Source organism: Myxocyprinus asiaticus, chromosome 33 (genome assembly GCF_019703515.2).
Source record: "Myxocyprinus asiaticus isolate MX2 ecotype Aquarium Trade chromosome 33, UBuf_Myxa_2, whole genome shotgun sequence".
Lineage (NCBI taxonomy): Eukaryota > Metazoa > Chordata > Actinopteri > Cypriniformes > Catostomidae > Myxocyprinus > Myxocyprinus asiaticus.
The window spans coordinates 10,231,628-10,247,757 of NC_059376.1; the positions used below are offsets into that span (position 1 = coordinate 10,231,628).

Here is a 16,130-nt window from a genome sequence, read left to right on the forward strand (position 1 = left end):
TGCACGCCATGGCTCTCCTGCAGGTGCACCAAGCCAAGGCGCTAAGAGAACTGCACGAGGGTAGTTCTGACCCGGGATTGATGCAGGAGCTGTGGTCATGGCGCGGACTCTCGGGCAGGCGACGTCCACCCTGGTGGTCCAGGAGCGCCGCCTATGGCTCAACTTGGTCGAGATGAGGGAGGCCGACAAGGTACGGTTCCTTGATGCCCCTGTCTCCAAGGTTGGCCTATTCAGCGACACCATCGAGGACTTTGTCCAGCAGTTCTCGGTGGTTAAGAAGCAGAGGGAGTCTATTCAGCATATCCTGCCCCAGAGTGGATCAAGATCACGCACCCTGTCTCCTCGTCACCAGGGGTGTCCCCCTGCAGTGACAACACCGGCTCCAGTGGCCTGGCCCTGGCGTAGAGCCACCTGCAGGAAGCAGACGCCCCCCCGCATCACGGCCCGCCGCCAAGAACCCAAGGAAGGCTTCTAACTGCCCCTAAGATGGGCGGCCAAGCACATGGAGACCTGCTGCAGGCCTAGAGATGGTAAGCAGACCACTCCATCCCCCAGTGGAGGGCTGGGAGGAGAATCCTTTGTTGCGTTTTCTTTGATTCGCCAAATACCCAAAAGGCTGCGGTACCCACATTAAAGAAAAGGAGCGGTTTCCTCATTTTCTGGATCATACAGCTGGTGTTTATGGCCATCGTTTTTGCGATCACTGGACACCACACATTTATGGCAGGCACAACGCTGCTGAGGCAGGCCTCCCACCACTGCGCAACCAGCTGTGGCATAACACACCCGCCCGGGTGGTTTTGACGGATTATGAGGATGGTTCTCTCCTCCCCCGTCACTGACCGGTCCTATGATGGGTACCAGGAGCCAGGTAAGTGCTTTGATGTCCCCAGACTCAGCACAGCCACGAGTTCGGGGTCCGAGCCCCCTCTATGTGGCGCCTCTGGCTCTGCCCTGCCACGAGGCTCCACCCGCCGGTACGTCCAACGCGATTGTCTCCTTTGTCCCCCTCACTTAAAGCTTGGGGGCATGGCTTGCACTCCCCAACCCGTTGTGATGGCTGACCGGGACCATCCGACTCGGCTATGCGATTCAGTTTGCCAGGCACCCGCCCGGGTTCAGCGGCATCCATTTTACCTCAAATGCAGGGCAAGAACGCCACTGCCCTGCCTGCGGAGATCACGTCCCTTCTGCGGAAGTACGTGGTAGAACCTGTCTTTCCAGCTGAGATGAAGAAGGGGTTCTACAGCCCCTACTTCATCGTACCAAGGAAAGGCGGTGGGTTGCGGCCAATCCCGGACCTGCGAGTTCTAAACCGGGCCTTGCACAGACTCCTGTTCAAGATGCTGATGCGGAAACGCATTTTAGCGAGTGTCCGGCATCAGGATTGGTTCGTGGTGGTAGACCTGAAGGATGCGTACTTCAACGTCCAGTACAAGGTCCTCCCCTTCGGATGGTCCCTGTCGCCTTGCATCTTCACAGAAATCGCAGAGGCAGCCTTTGCCCCGCTAAGGGAAGTGGGCGTCCTCATCCTCAGCTGTCTCAATGACTGGATGGCTCTAGCTCACTCTCGAGACTTGTTGTGTGCGCACAAGGACCTGGTGCTCAGGCACCTCAACCGGTTGGGGTTTCAGGTCAACTGGGGAAAGAGCAGCTCTCCCCGATACAGATCATCTCTTTTCTCAGGTTGGAGTTAGACCCAATCTCTATGATGGTGCGCTTCACGAGCGAGCGCACACAGTCAGTGCTGAACTGCCTGAAGTTGTTCAGGCAGAGCATGGTGGTCGCACTGAAGCATTTTCAGAGGCTCCTGGGGCATATGGCATCCTCGATGGCGGTCACGCTGCTCGGGGCGATGCATATGAGACCGCTTCAGCACTGGCATCAGACTCGAGTCATGAGATGGGCATGGCGCCGTGGCACACATCGCGTGGTCATCATGCCGATCTGCCACTACCTGTTCAGCCCTTGGACAGGCCTTGCATTCCTGCGGGCAGGTGTCACCTTAGCGTGTCGTGGTTACGACAGACACCTCCGAGCGTGGCTGTGGTGCAGTGTGCAACTGGCCAGGGCCACAACTGCATTGGCATGTCGACTGCCTCGAGTTGCTGGCAGTGTTGCTCACCCTACGGAGGCTTCGGCCGTAGATTCAGGGCAAGCATGTATTGGTCCGGACGGACAACACGGAGATGGTAGCATACAGTAGCCGCCAAGGTGGCTTGCGCTCGCATTGCATGTCGCAACTCACCCGTCGCCTCCTCCTCTGGAGTCACGCTCAGGGGAGAGTGGAGACTCCACCCCCAGGTGGTCCAGCTGGTTTGGAGTCAACTCAGTCAAGCGCAGGTAAGCATGTTCTCTTCCCAGGAATCTTCCCACTGCCCGCTCTGGTACACCCTGACTGGACCCGGGGCCATGCTAGTATGCGTCTCCCCCCCCCAGTGAGCCTACTTACACAGACCCTGTGCAAGATCATGGAGGACGAGGAGCAGGTCATCTTAGTGGCACCCTACTGACCCACCCAGACTTGGGTCTCGGACCTCACGCTCCTCGCGACAACCCCTCCCTGGCGAATTCCCCTGAGGAGGGTTCTCCTCTCTCTGGGATGGGGCACCATCTGGCACCCATGACCAGACCTCTGGAATGTTCATGTCTGGCCCTTGGACGGGACGTAGAAGACCTAAGTGGCCTACCACCCGCGGTGGTAGACATGATCACTCAGGCTAGGGCTCCCTCTACGAGGTGCCTGTATGCCTTGCAGTGGTGTCTGTTTGCTATGTGGTGTTCTTCCTGACACCAAGACCCCCAGAGATGCGCAGTTGGGTCAGGGCTTTCCTTCCTGCAGGAGAGGCTGATGGGGCAGCTGTGCCACTAGGATGACCTGCTCCTTGTCCTCCCTGACCTTGCACCCCCACCTTGAGGGTGTACATAGCCACTATGGTGGCGCACCACAATGCAGTTGACGGTAAGTATTTAGGGAAGCACAACCTGATCATTAGATTCCTGGTTGAATCCTCCCAGACCGCGCCTCATTCCCTCATGCGATCTCTCCGTGGTCCTGCAGGGAGCCCCGTTTGAGCCCTGGAGTCAGTTGAGCTAAAGGCAGTCTCTTGAAGACTGTCCTCCTGACTGAGCTCACGTCCATCAAGAGGGTAGGGAACCTGCAGGCATTCTCTGTCAGCGACATGTGCCTGGAGTTCAGTCCGGAATACTCTCACGTGGTCCTGAGCCCCGATCGATCTATATGCCCAAGGTTCCCACGACCCTGTTTAAGGTGGTGAACCTGCAAGCAAAGCTGCCCCAGGAGGAGGCAGACTCAGCCTTTTCTTTGCTGTGTCCAGTGCGTGCTTTGCACATCTACTTGGATCACACGCAGAGCTTTAGAGGCTTTGAGCAGCTCTTTGTCTACTTCGGAGGACAGCGGAATGGGAGCGCTGTTTCCAAACAGAGGATCGCCCACTGGATAGTTGACGCCATCGCTTTGGCATATCATGCCCAGGATGTGCCGCCCCCCTTGGGACTTCAGGCACACTCCACCAGGAGTGTGGCGGCCTCCTGGGCCCCGACCAGTGGTGCCTCTTTGGCAGACATCGGTAGAGCAGTGGGCTGGGCAACACCCAATACCTTTGCGAGGTTCCTCAATCTCTGGGTTGAGCTGGTTCGTCCCATGTGTTGTCAGGTAGGAACAGGTAAGTTGGAGGGACAACTGGCCAGGTGTACCACTTGCGTATAGCGCCTTTCCCTTCCTGGAGGGGGAGACGTGCACTTGTTACCCCCCCCTGCTGTGTTCACGAGTCGTGGGCCCTGGATGTCCTTCCTCCTCATCTCTGTGGCAGGCGAGTTTGGCTGAACGATTTCCATTCTTTTTTGGGGAGAAAAAAAGAAGAGAAGAGGCCACGGCTGGGGCAGCCTGTCCCCATTTTGGGCAGTCGACTTGTCCCCAAGGTGCGGGGGACCATACGACGCTCGTAGGAGCATTAGGGGAGGTTATGTTATGGCCAGGTGTGCTGGCTATGAGGCACACAATGGTTTGCCCGTCTCGCACCGCCAGTCAACGTAACACAGTTCAGCTAGTTGTGGCGTTTCATATAGGGACCCCTAGTGTCACTACATCAACACAACGTCGAGTGAGTGACAGATAGGGAACATCCTTGTTACTTTCGTAACCTCCGTTCCCTGATGGAGGGAACGAGACGTTGTGTCCCTCCTGCCACAACTCTGAACTTCCTGCTGAAATGGCTGGGACCCTGTCTCGGTTCCTCAGCACAAAACCTGAATGAGTGGTTGTGAGCCAGCTCCTTTTATACCCGTATAAAATTCCCATTGGCCTTTTCTCAAAGATCAGAGGTGTTTGGGGCTCCCAAGGGCAACCCCTAGTGTCACTACATCAACACAACGTCTTGTTCCCTCCATCAGGGAATGGAGGTTACGAAAGTAACCAGGATATTAATTCTAGCCATGATTTGTGTCAGTAGATGCAAATGATTAATAATACTTACATTCTCTGTAATTCAACGGAGCCTACATCTAAATTCTGATGAGAAATCACATTTTCCATGAGTACAAAAGGAGCGTGTCACTGTCATAGAAGTGCAGTTATAGTTATGCAGTTAATGCACAAAAGAACATAATTATCAGTTCTTCTAATTCATTGCATACGGTCCATATACACTACCAATTTCTTATGAATGTGCTGTCTTGGTTTATATCGCTGGGGCTTGAGGGAATGGACTATATAATAGGATGCAGACGGTGGAATAATAACTGGAGAAAACCTCAGAATGAAATTGCACTTGTTCCAACCCATTTGTACGTTGTGCAGGCGATTTCGCCAAACCTAATTGCGACTAAATTTGGTGCATGCTAGCACGAAAATACCATGGCATAGCGTTGCGCTTAATGCTAGCGCTCTTAAAATAGGGCCCAAAGAATCTCTTTATTACAGAGTATCTTGATATGTTTTAAGTTGGTGGGTCATGATCCAAAAATGGGTTGCTGGTCTGGAAAAGCAATGTTAAATGCAAAAAATAAATAAATAAATGAAATGAAATGAAATGAAATGTAAAAAAAAATTAATTTGTATACAATGACACTGGTTATTTTTACGCATCCGATAACCACTATGTAGAACAGATTTTTTTATTTGTTTTTTTCCCTCAGTAATAATACCCCAATCGTTAGACTATAGCAATGAAAACAATATGCATTACTCATATTATAACAGCAACAATATAAATATTATTAGTTGTATTGACAAATGGTTGTAAATTTATTTTCATGTTTCTTTTGGGCTATGTCTAACTGTTACGCTTAAATGCTATGCGTTTCTCCCTTGAGAATGAATGGCTGTTACATTAAAAAAGGTATTTTTAAATCGTACATTAAAAAAGTACTTTCCTGAGGAGTATTGTTTCCTATTGAATGCACAGTGTTGTAAATGGGAAACCTGCTAAGCGACTGTGCTTGTCAATGGCCCAACTCTAAAAGAAAATTAAACTTGCCATATAATCATGCCATCAAAAGTATATGTATTCTTTCATTAAACATTAATAAGTCAAGGCTGATAATGCAATAGATATGTAATCATGTAATCCATAAAAAGTCTGTAATCTGATTACACACATGTAAACATGTAATGTCATCTAATTACAAGTACTTGATTTTTGTAATCTTATTTGCAATCCAGATTACTGTATATGTAGTCCATTACTACCCAACCCTTGGCAGAAGCTAATTCAATAGTCCAAAATCTATGAACAAAATTACGCAAGTTAAAAATGTTTGACCCAGACTATATTAATTATGGATTCACTTGCAACATGGATAAACATGGTTTGTGCCGACCACAATGTTGGGTTGCCACATTATGTCCAATGTAAAATCATGGCCCTGAGCAAAACCAGTCAAGAACCACTGCTTTAGAAAACACATGGTGATACTTACCTCTTGAGCTTTGAAAAAAAAATCATGCATACAGCACATATGCATACACTCTCTCCCAATGTCTTTGTCTCTCACTCTGACTGCTTTATTTAAGATTCTCTGCCTTTCCCAAGGGCTAACCTCACCCTCCAGCCCAAAGACAACTATATTTATACCATACTAATGCCCCCACACACACTTACACACATGCACACATTTTCTTGGGGGGAAATGAATAGTGAATATTGTTGTTAAGAACAGCAAACTGAAACAGTTGAAGAAAATGAAAGCCAATTTATTATTAACACACTGTTCTCAAACGGGTCCAGTAGAGAAGATACCATCTGGACTACGATAAGAACATGAAATAACAGATTCAAGAGTGCTAAAAATCACAGAGCAATGTGAAATATTGTGCTTTTGTTTAAAAAGTACATTAACACCTTTATGCTGATTGTCTACATGTGCCCAAGTGATCCGATTATGATTTCAGTGCTTGGCAGAGGCCTGTGAGCTCAACTATGGCATCTGCGCAGATTTCTCGCAAAGCTTGTTTACACTATTGGTGATCCAACACCAGTGCTTCAATATCAGAGAGGTCGTGTTTACAAAAACTAAACCATTTCAAGTGGACATTTTCTTTTTTTACAATTCCAGAGTTGCACAAATGTTTTTATTCAAATGATTATTAAAAATGCATGGAGAGTACTAGTGTTCAGTATTCCAATAAGGCTTTTTTGCTGCTTTATGCCTGCAAGCCTGATATTAAAGCAAGACAAGACTACATATACAGGACATGTAATACACAAATCGCAAATATGCACCCAAAATGTTTTGCCAAAAAATCTGTGCTGTTGTATCATACAACAGCACAACAGCACAACATACAATATACAGTGTATATTGACCTACACTGTATTTACTGTAAAACCTTGGTCCCAAAAAGTATTTGGGTACTTAAGCCACACTTAACACATTTAACACTTCAGAAAAGGTCATTATTTGTGTTCAGACGTCACTTGGTCTGGTATTTTGTTATTTTTAAGTGTCCAAATACTTTCTATGGCCACTGTACAAAATGCCTTTTTTTTTTTTTTTTTTTTTTTTAAGTTCAGAAAAGCCTTTCCTATATGTCCATCATAATTCATTACAAAGTCCTGTCTGAAGGACTGAAGCTTCCAGTAATTACACATGGTTTAAAGGTTCACTCAGTAATTTTTGTCCTCATTTAAAAAGTTTTACTTCTGAAGAAAAGTAATTTTGAAACATGTGTAATTAAATTCATGACCACTCATGTGAGATAAAGAGTTCAGTCATATCAGTAACCTTATAAAAGCTCTTTTATACTACATGGTGGGGGCACCCTCATGGGGGCAGCCATGTTAGGATCACATGACCAGCTGAATGCTACTCGTTTAATCTCAGGAAATGTCCTGTTATTGGACACATTTGTTCATGGATTAACTTAATCCTGGTTTACTCTGCATAGTGAATTTCTACATTGGGATGGGCAAATGAAAACTATTGTGTTTGAATGATGCAGCATCCAGGCCACTAGGTGTCAATGTAAGTCACTTCGACATACTTCAAAAAATTGCTGAGTGCACCTTTAAATATATGTGATTGCATTTTCTTGGCCATTCAATGCAGAATAGCTTAAACCTTGCCCGTTTCTGCTCTTTTCTTGTCAGAAACGTAATTTACGATCATCATGATTGTATTATGAATTTAAGTTATAAATATAGTTAGAACTAGAATTCATTATGAATATTTGCAATATGCAGTGATAGCTCAGCCAGTTTATCTTTTTAAAACTTTCAATAAGTCACATTTAATCTTGCTTCAATTAAGTATGCTCTGGTATAACCTTAATTAGATTTCGGTCTGGCAGAATGTTAAAATGTATGGAAAAATTTTAGTATCCCAAACAACATTTTCAGGATCTGAAAACAGTTAACGATTATGCATAGCAGTTCTTGGATTCAAGATTTAAGATTTAAATAATTAATTTAGAAAGTGTTCAGTTACAAACTGCTTTAAGTACGAAACAAATGCTACCAGCACGAACAAGTCACTCAGTGAACTCACCTTGATTTGCATACTCCAGTGCCTATAAAGTACTCTGGAAGAAACAGGTAAAGTAGTAAGTAGTGAAATAGGATAATATGTGCAGTTAGAGCCCCAACAGAGGTAAACTAATTTATCATACACATACTTCCCCCTCTTGGATACATCCATAATTGAAGCACTAGTCAGCTGGTTTTCAATATACATATGCACATGTACATAATCATACAGTATATCATTAGATATAATGATACTATGGGCACATTTAAGACAGGTAATCGGTTTGACCAGAAGGTAAATTTATTATAATATACACAGTTTTTACATGGTTAAGAGTTCTTTATTTTGGATCTACCAATAAATGCCATGTGGCGGACCATTAGACAACTGTTGGTTAAACAGGAGACAGCTGTTTTCACAGGTAAATTAACATAATATTTTAATTGATTTTGCAACTTTTTACATATAGCCTAACAGTCATTCATGCATAAGTGTGATGTGCTACATAATTGCTTGATATTTAGCATGTTAAGCTAAATTAATATTATTACAATAATAATAATAATAATAATCATAATCATAATCTTCATAAGGCATATTATTTTTTTATTGACAATCAACTTTTCTTTTTTTTTTGTGTGTGTAATTGATTGTTTTTGTGCTATTAAAATTATCGACTGATTATACAGTTATATGAATTATTGTTCATTCTTTAGTGTTTTTGGATTGTGGCTAAACTCACACAAATTGGAATGCATAATAAAACAAATCCTTTGAGGAATTATATGATGAAACAAAATGTACAAGTAACTGAGATGGCTAGAGATTTGACTGCATGAATAGCATGTCACAATATCTGGCATTATGAAGTGTGTAACAAAAAAGCAAATGGCACAGATGGAGTGTTTTTTTCTTTTTCTTTTTTTTTTCTGCAAGATGGAGACGCGGCTGGTTGGGTAAGCTCAGTGATCGGCACAGGCAGATAATATATGTAAGAGAACAGAGACTCCTCGATAATCATGCTAATCCTGAATACTGCCAAACATTCAGCACACTGACAGTGCCAAGTATCTGCAGACACACATACACACACACACACACACACACTCACAATCATAGACACAAATCACGCATACGCTTACACCCAAACACACATGGAACAGTCCGACTGACATACGAGCACAAACACTCATTCACACACATCACTGTTTAAAAGATGCATTCAAAAGGCTGCCCATTTCTCTGCCACTCGCACATTACAAAGAACGATATGATTTCAAGGTGAAAAATGCCTGAAGACTATTACGCAAGGTCTCTAAAAGGCATCTGATTCACAGCCCTTGAGAAGAAGCTTCTAAATATAAACACATTGGAAATGGGATTTTAGTTTGATTTCAGGCAGCTATACGTGGTTTCCAACGCAACAGTTTTTTGTTTGTGATAATGGACAGGAAAAAGTAAGACTAAATTCTGAAGCAGATGCGCATTTACACAGCAAGTGCTACACAGGCAGAACTTCAAGAACTTCAGTTATTTAAAGGAATAGTTTACCCCAAAAATGAAAACATGAGGGAGAATAAATGACAGAATTTTCAGTTTTGGTAAACTATTCCTCTAATAGTGAAATTATTCTTTCTCCTTTATTTTTTAGTTCAACTTAACCCACCTTTCCAATCTGTTCAACTTTCAATGAATGCTTGGAGGCTGAAACATATTGCACTAACTGTAAGAAATGCAGTGGGGTTCAAAAGTGAGTTTATATTACAAATCTGGGATTCAAAATCTAACACCCTGTCTACACCGGACTCGAGCGGTGCATCATGTCGCGTCAAAAGCAAATACATCCCATTATACTCAATGAAGCTATCCACACTGGAAGCATCCATTGTGGCACATCACGCTGACAGTAAGGGGATGTCCCATTGTATTTTGTGCTGCACATGCTGGTGCTACTCAAGCCAACAAGACAAATGGTGCGTTCACGTCATGTTGAAATTATTGTAATGAGATGGGAACTCGGAGGTTCTACTCGGAGCCGTTCACGACCTCCTAAGATATTCGTGTCTATGGTAACACTCAAAACACCAAAACGGCTTTGTTGTTGATAATAGTAAAATGTTTATCACTTCATTAATTCACCTCTGTATGCTTTTTTAAAATGTTTAAGAACAAAAAGAAATGCTCCATGCATCAATGGCATAATAAAATAGCATATTAAACAGAAATATATTCACTACCTTTAAAGGAATAGTTCACCCAAAAATGAAAATTTGCTGATAATTTACTCACCCTCAGGCCATCCAAGATGTATCTGAGTTTCTTTCTTAATCAAAACAGAATTTAAGACTTTTAGGATTTCATTTCAGGCCTCCTCCTCTAAACAATGCAAGTGAATATCCTCCATTTTTTCACAGTCCAAAATGCATATTTAGGGTGCATCAAAATAATCCACATGACTCCAGTCGACAAATAAAGTTCTTCTGAACGCAAACGATCGATTATTTTTAGAAACAAAACAATACTTATATACTTTTTAAGTACAAATGTCCGCTTCCGTACATCTCTGTGACATACGCTCATAAGAGGGATGACGTAAGCTCATTGGTAGGGTCACGCGTCACGTGGAGGAGTCAGGAAGCGCGTCATTGTTTACAAGAGAAACTTGCACAGAGCACAGACCGAGCGCTGTTCACAAACCAAAACAGTCCAAAACAATTTCAAAACAATATCAAATAAAATAAAAAATAATTTCCAAATAATAATAATTAAAAAAAAACAATGTAAACAATGACGCGCTTCCTGACTCCTCCTCCACATGACGCGTGACCTTACCAACGAGATTACGTCATCCCTCTCATGAGCGTACGTCACAGAGATGTACGGAAGTGAACATTTGTAGTTAAAAAGTATATAAGTATTGTTTTGTTTCTTAAAATAATCAATCGTTTGGGTTCAGAAGAACTTTGTTTGTCTACTGGAGTCATGTGGATTATTTTAATGCACCCTAAATATGCATTTTGGACCATCAAAAAATGGAGGACATTCACTTGCATTGTTTAGAGGAGGAGGCCTGAAATGAAATCCTAAAAATCTTAAATTCTGTTTTGATGAAGAAAGAAACTCAGATACATCTTGGATGGCCTGAGGGTGAGTAAATTATCAGCAAATTTTCATTTTTGGGTGAACTATTCCTTCAACTGTTGAGGCTGCTTCCACATTGGTTCTTTTCACATGATGTCATGACTGTCAAGTCGGAGCTTTCATAGAATTCAGAGTATACAACTTGTAATTACGAGCTCTACGGAGACGTGAACACTTTTTAAAAGTCGGAATCTTGTAATTACGATAATTCCAACATGGCGTGAATGCACCAGAATAAACAGTTTAGAATGTTCCCTTTGACACGTTCAGTGTAGACTGTCTCAAGCCATTGCTGCGCGTCGCATAAGCCCAGTGTGGACATGCTGTAAATTATACCTGGAAATATGCAGAAAGTCTTTATGATTTAGAAAAATTTTAAACAAAGAAACTAAGAAATATTCTGCACTATTTCTAGGTCACTAATAGGGGTTGCTCAGACAAGTCGACTAGTATCTGTATTACACATGCGCATAGCCTTGTACTGTATCAATACTGATAATATTCAGAACATTCCATAGGGTACTCTAATGAACAGTATAATATAATACAATATATGTAAGGGATAATCCATGGCTAGGTGTGCATTAAACGATTTTAAATGCATGAAGTGGAGGCGAAGAACCACCCAACGTGAAGTGCATTTAAAATCGTTTAACGCACACCTAGCCATAGATTATCCCACTTATACCATAGTCACTTGCCAGAATTGATTAGTTACAACTGTCATAGATTTTTTTGCTGTGCAAATTTTGACTGGAAGAATAAAAAATAATGGTTAATTTAATCTAAGGGTTGTCAGATCTACAGCTCCGCCTGTTCTACATCTGACAGAGAAAAAAGAGTGCGACCACACACTTGGTCAAAACTGTGAATTTAAATGCACAATCCAGAAATAATATACAGTATAGGCTATAGGCAGCACTTCAGCACAGCAAAATAACATGCACGGCACATTACAGTTTAAATCGTCATGCATTGTCTTGCTGGACAGCGAAAGATGCATTTAATAGGTCACCCTCTGTGTAAAACAACCAGAATTACATAATATTAACTATGCTAATGAAAGTGGTTAGGAAATGTTTTCAATTGCTAGTGCTCACTCTGCTTGCTCTGTAATGTTATGTTACTATGGTTACAAACAGTGCATTAATATTGAGTGGTGATTAAACTGACCAGAACTACCTGTGCATTCAACGGCTTGAAAAACAATAAATTGCTAGAAAAAGCCCAAGCCGTTGCTACTAGAATTTTCAGTTTTGCACTGAAGTGACATTTTTGAATTAGTACCAGATACTGTTGCATCTTTTGGAATAGCAACATAAGGTCCTGATCCATGGCATAAGAAAGTAGTTCCAAGCACAAATGTGTTTTTTTGTGACAGTCCTTAGTTTTTCCTTTTTTTTTTCAATTTACTTGTTCTTTGAACTGTTATTAAAGGGATAACACACTCGCAAATGCTGTATGGCCCTAAATCAGCACGGTTGTGATTCAGCCACAGGCACAAGGCTGCAGGCCTCCTCCGCCATGTTGATTATTTCTCCTCACGACACGGAAATTCCTGTATCAGCTAAGTGCCCTGCAGTGGCGGATTTAGGCATGGGCATCTTTTTTAAAAGGGAAGCTTTTTTTAGGGAAGGTGGGGGCTGACGACGAAAACCCTATAAGTCCAAATACCCACTATATTGCATCACTTCCTCCTCGGGGTGCCAAGGACCGCCCCCACGACCCACGGAGCCACTAAACGGCCCCTTACCAGCTATTTTGGGGAAGAGCCCACGAAAGCGAGCCTTTGATTGGCCGACAGCGGGGGCATGTCCGGGAGGGGGCGGGGCTGACCATGAACACACTATTTGTCCACCTTCCCACTATATTACAGGATTTTGTCCCTGGGGGTCCACGGACCCTGGGGGTGTGTCTGGGAGGGGGCGAGGCTGACCAAGAACACACTATTTGTCCACCTTCCCACTATATTACAAGGCTTTGTCCCTGGGGAACCACGGACCCCTGGAGTGTATCTAGTAGGGGACAGGGCTGACCACAAAACTATTTGTCCATTTACCCACTAAATTGAACAACTTTCTCACTGTTGGTCTGAGGACCCTCTGTGTGTGTCCGGGAGGCAGCGGGTCTGTCCAAGGACAAATTATTTGTCCCCTTTGACCACGTTAAAATATTTATGACTTGCAAGTGGGTGCAGTAGCAATTAAGTTCACTTATGATATGACGGTGGTAGATCTAATCACTGTCAGTGATGAAACAGCCTACAGAGAGGAGGTGCACAATCTGACACGCTGTCACCACCAACATACATTTCCAATTTATTGTATAGATGTATTAACCCTAAGTCCACCAACATACTAAATGTCCATTTCCAATTTATTGTATATGTGTATTAACCCTAAGTCCACCAACATACTAAATGTCCATTTCCAATTTATTGTATATGTGTAGTACCCCTAAGTCCACCAACATACTAAATGTCCATTTCCTATTTATTGTATAGGTGTATTAACCCTGAGATAAACTTTTTGACTTTCTCCTCTCGAAATTCACACCAAAGATAGAGGAGACTGAGATGAGCACAGAAGTACCAGTTTCAACTTCCTAGCTAAATCCAGAGCTGAGATATGCAGATCCCATGTACAATTTATCCAATTCAAAACAAAAGTTTTGAAGGGTGTATGTTGTTCAGGGTGCATCATAGAGTCACCTAAATGTGATTTTGAGTCATAAATTTTATCCTGGAGTTATAAAAATTATGTCCACAAAACACCTATTTTAGCCCATTAGATAGATTGTAAGTGGGACGGCCCACGGGCAATTTATTTGCATTGCCTGAAATAGTCACTTGGTGGACATCTGTTTTTAATGTGTGGGATAAGTGGTAACTGGGATCAACTGGCATATCTCAGCTCTGGAATTAACTAGGAAGTTGAAACTGGTACTCTTGTGCTCTTCACAGTCTCCTCTCTCTATGGTGTGAATTTTGAGAGAATCAGAGAAAGTCAAAAAATTGAAACTCTGTGATTTTGTGCTAAAACATGCACTTTTAAGCACTTTTGCACAGTGCAATTCTCAATATGTCAACTAAGTATATATGTATGTATCTATGTATGTATGTATCTATCTATCTATCTATCTATCTATCTGCCCTGTTGGTTTTTTTTCCACGAACCATGTATTTGCATCCATTAAATAAGCTGCAGATGGGACCTTCCTTTTGGACTTTGCCACACTTTTTATTTTTTATGACTTTATTATCATTTTTATTGCATGTATGTAACTAACAACTCTTTAAAATGTATAATTAGCTAAAAAATGACTGTCCATGAACCATGTATTTTTCATCATTCAAATAAATTGTACGTGGGCACTTCCTGTGTTTTTACTGTCATGCAGGAAGTGCCCACATGCAATTTATTTGAATGGTGAAAATACATGGTTCGTGGGCCATCATTTTGAAAGCTTTTCTTGCTATTTGCATGTAATATTATCTATCAAACATGCGCAGCGTGACTCCGCATCAGCCGGTGGGTCCCCTGAAGACGACCAGAGGTGTCCCTGAGCAGCTGCGCCCCACGGAGGCCGCGCTACGAGTGTTCAAAAACTGACCGTTTTCCTTGGAGTTCTGCAGCCGACCGCTGGGTGGCGCCACCACGTCCCACCGCAGGCTTATTGCAGTGGGCTCCCTCTCCATTCAAATAAACCACAGGTGGGCTCTTAATTTAGGGAAGGTGGGGGCTGATGACGAAAACCCTATAAGTCCAAATACCCACTATATTGCATCACTTCCTCCTCGGGGTGCCAAGGACCGCTCCCACGACCCATGGAGCCACTAAACGGCCCCTTACCAGCTATTTTGGGGAAGAGCCCACGAAAGCGAGCCTTTGATTGGCCGACCGAGGGGGCATGTCCGGGAGGGGGCGGGGCTGACCAAGAACACATTATTTGTCCACCTTCCCACTATATTACAAGGCTTTGTCCCTGGGGAACCACGGACCCCTGGAGTGTATCCAGTAGGGGACGGGGCTGACCAAAAAACAACTGTTTGTCCATTTACCCATTAAATTGAACAACTTTCTCACTGTTGGTCTGAGGACCCTCTGTGTGTGTCCGGGAGGCAGCGGGTCTGTCCAAGGACAAATTATTTGTCCCCTTTGACCACGTTAAAATATTTATGACTTGCAAGTGGGTGCAGTAGCAATTAAGTTCACTTGTGATACGACGGTGGTAGATCTAATCACTGTCAATGATGAAACTGCCTACAGAGAAGAGGTGCACAATCTGACACGCTGTCACCACCAACATACTAAATGTCCATTTCCAATTTATTGTATAGGTGTATTAACCCTAAGTCCACCAACATACTAATTGTCCATTTCCAATTTATTGTAAAGGTGTATTAATCCTAAGTCAACCAACATACTAAATGTCCATTTTTAATTTATGGTATTGGTCCATTGTGTCCACCAACATAGTAAATGTCCATTTTCTATTTATAGTATTGGTCTATTATCCCTGTGTCCACCAACATACTAAATGTCCATTTCCAATTTATTGTACAGGTGTATTAACCCTAAGTCCACCAACATACTAAATGTCCATTTTAAATATATTGTATTGGTCTACTGTGTCCATCAAGTATATAACTCAACATACTCAATGGAATCCATTTATGCAACTTACAGTTCAAAATAATGTATAATTTGCATTAAAATGATTGTCCATGAACCATGTATTTTTCACCATTCAAATAAATTGTACATGGGCACTTCCTGCATGACAGCAAAAACACAGGAAGTGCCTACGTGCAATTTATTTGAATGTTGACAAATACATGGTTCGTGGGCCATCATTTTGAAAGCTTTTCTTGCTATTTGCATGTAATATTATCAATCAAACATCAAGTATATCACTCAACATACTCAATGGAATCCATTTATGCAACTTACAGCTCAAAATAATGTATAATTTGCATTAAAATGATTGTCAACGAACCATGT

At 42.9% G+C, this 16,130-nt stretch overlaps 1 protein-coding gene across 1 annotated transcript in view; it reads right to left on the minus strand.

Moving 5' to 3' along the window:
- The window catches only part of LOC127424579 (phosphatidylethanolamine-binding protein 4-like), a 242,271-nt gene that overhangs the window by 133,962 nt on the left and 92,179 nt on the right, over positions 1-16,130 (minus strand). The window lies entirely within an intron of this gene.